The 2301-nt window shown below is 34.9% G+C and overlaps 1 long non-coding RNA gene across 1 annotated transcript; it reads left to right on the top strand.

The window, feature by feature from the left end:
- The first annotated feature begins 6 nt into the window (after window positions 1–6).
- On the top strand, window positions 7–1636 carry LOC116379939 (uncharacterized). The gene is made up of 3 exons (XR_004212493.1): window positions 7–186; window positions 975–1038; window positions 1113–1636. It is a non-coding gene; the product is annotated as an uncharacterized LOC116379939 (long non-coding RNA).
- Window positions 1637–2301: the final 665 nt, after the last annotated feature.

Raw genomic sequence — 2301 nt, 5'->3', positions numbered from 1 at the left:
CTGACTGTATGACTACATGTTACTGACTGTATGACTACATGTTACTGTTGAAGTTAACTACAAACCTTCCTTCAGTGACGACAAACAGATCAACAGAGAGACGTTTCCGACCGCTGTTTATCCTCTGATGGAACAGAATCAACAGCTGATCGATGTCAACTTCAGCCTGGAACCTTCGGCCACAAAGTGAGATCACTTCTGTAAACGCGTTGGTGGAGGCGCTTAGCTTAGCTTAGCATAAAGACTGGAAGCAGGGGGAAACAGCTAGCGCGGGTCTGTCACGTGAAAGAAATTACAGCAAGATTTCGATGCTGTAAATACTTCTTTCTGTAAGCGCAACTTTAATATTCTTGTACTTCACTTGAGTAATTCCATGTTTTGATACTACATTTTATAATATTATACGTTTTTTACTTTGTAAAACTGTTTTTTTGTGTAAAAACCATAAAAGAGTTATGAAATATGATGCTTATATGAAATTAAATGACACATAAGTTAAAATTTGGTTCTTTCTCAACCATGAGCCGTTGCATTAGAAAAAATGCTAAATTAATTTTAATATATTACAATATAAGATGGCGGTCATTCCCCTGCACTATGAGTTACATTTTTCTGATTCTACTTTCGTACTTTTACTCGAGTAAAGTTTGTATTTCGGGACTTTTACTCACAATGGAGTCTTTAAGTTGTTTCTATCTGGAGACTTCCTCTTTTGTTTCGTTTGCGCAGAGCCAGGCTAACAGTTTCCACCTGTTTCCAGTCTTCATGCTAAGCTAAGCTAACCTATTGGCAAGAATGCTTGTTATCAAAATATTGAACCATTTCCGTTACTTTCCAGTTCATAAGTCTAATTATCAGCTTCCATTTTAAGATCGCTATCTCGGAAATGAAAACGTAATTTGTCATTTTGTAACAACTGAAATGATCCAGATGGTGGATCTGTGTAGACATCTGAGCTGTAAATGTGATTTCAGACTTGTGTGCGTGAGGAAGAGGAGTAAAGATTATCCTCCGCCTCTCTAGACTCCGAGCGCTTCGGTAAGTTCACGTCTCGTTGTTCACGTTACGACATCTTTCCTGTCTACTTTAAATGATGGAAATTTATTCCCCAGAAGGTTGTGATGCTGTCGAGAGGAATGAATCCTCGAGGAGCGACCGCTCGATGGGAAACATGCTGAACTGCAGCCGGACGAAGCTGCTCGTTGAACAACTTCATGAGTGTCCTGTTTCATTTGTATTTAGTGTCAGAGATGACGCTGAGAGCGGAGCGAAGCCGGAAAGACGATTACGAGCTAAACACTCATAGAACTGGAGTTACATCCAGATAACCTTTAGTACAGCGTAAAGCCCGTCTGTGTAGAAGTTGAATGTGATTATATCATCTATTAAATATGTTTTTATTTTAAAAACAGTCGCGCAAATAAAACACATCGGAGCTTTTAAAAACACTCATAATCCAGTATTTCTAACAACTATGTCTTCTAGAAATCACGTTCATGTTCAACTTTTTAAGGAGCCATAATGCTGACTTTACGTTTTATATCAACATAATAACAATATGTTGATTTGTTTTAAATTATCTTTAAAATCACGACCGAGAAGTTCTCCGTTACTTTTATACAGAATGTGCCCACAACAGAACTATCACTTATATATATATATATATATATATATATATATATATATACTTATACTAATAAAAGACATGGCTGCATTATTCAGCCTCACTCATGAAAACATAAGTTTATCCGTTCGATTATAAACTCAGTTTATGCAAATTGTTGGATAAAGTTTTGTAAAGAGTTTTTTCTCTTGTTTTGTTTTGTAAGACGTTATTTTTTGAACCGTTTTTATGTTTTAAACTCGTCTGTTTTACGTTTGTTCTTCTGGTTTCAGGAACATTTTTTAATTTAAGAATTAGTCTTTAATGGAGAAAACTGATGTTTTTAGTCATTTATTGTTATTGTTGGTGCTTTGATGTAAACCTTGAGGGCCATGAGCAGTACCGTTAAATAAGATGTATGATTATAATGATAATAATTATTATTATTATTTGATGATCTTAACGAGATGTCGAGGTTCCATGAAAGGCATCTAAACAAAACTCTGTGCTGAATAAGCTTCATAATGAACAATAAACACAATCATCTTTCTTTTTATATGATTGTTTTATTGGTGGTCCAGTTGTAAAAGTTTGTCTTTTTAATAAAGTTTTTTAAATCTGATTTGAATCGTCTTCACTTTGTGATTCATAACTCAGCTGAGAGAGAATTTACTGACATTAATAAAACTATAACCACT

This window comes from Anarrhichthys ocellatus, unplaced genomic scaffold, assembly GCF_004355925.1.
Source record: "Anarrhichthys ocellatus isolate YVR2014 unplaced genomic scaffold, GSC_Weel_1.0 scaffold5596, whole genome shotgun sequence".
Classification (NCBI taxonomy): domain Eukaryota; kingdom Metazoa; phylum Chordata; class Actinopteri; order Perciformes; family Anarhichadidae; genus Anarrhichthys; species Anarrhichthys ocellatus.
The sequence above is the reverse complement of the archived record's forward strand: the minus strand, read 5'-3'. Positions and strand labels throughout refer to the sequence as shown.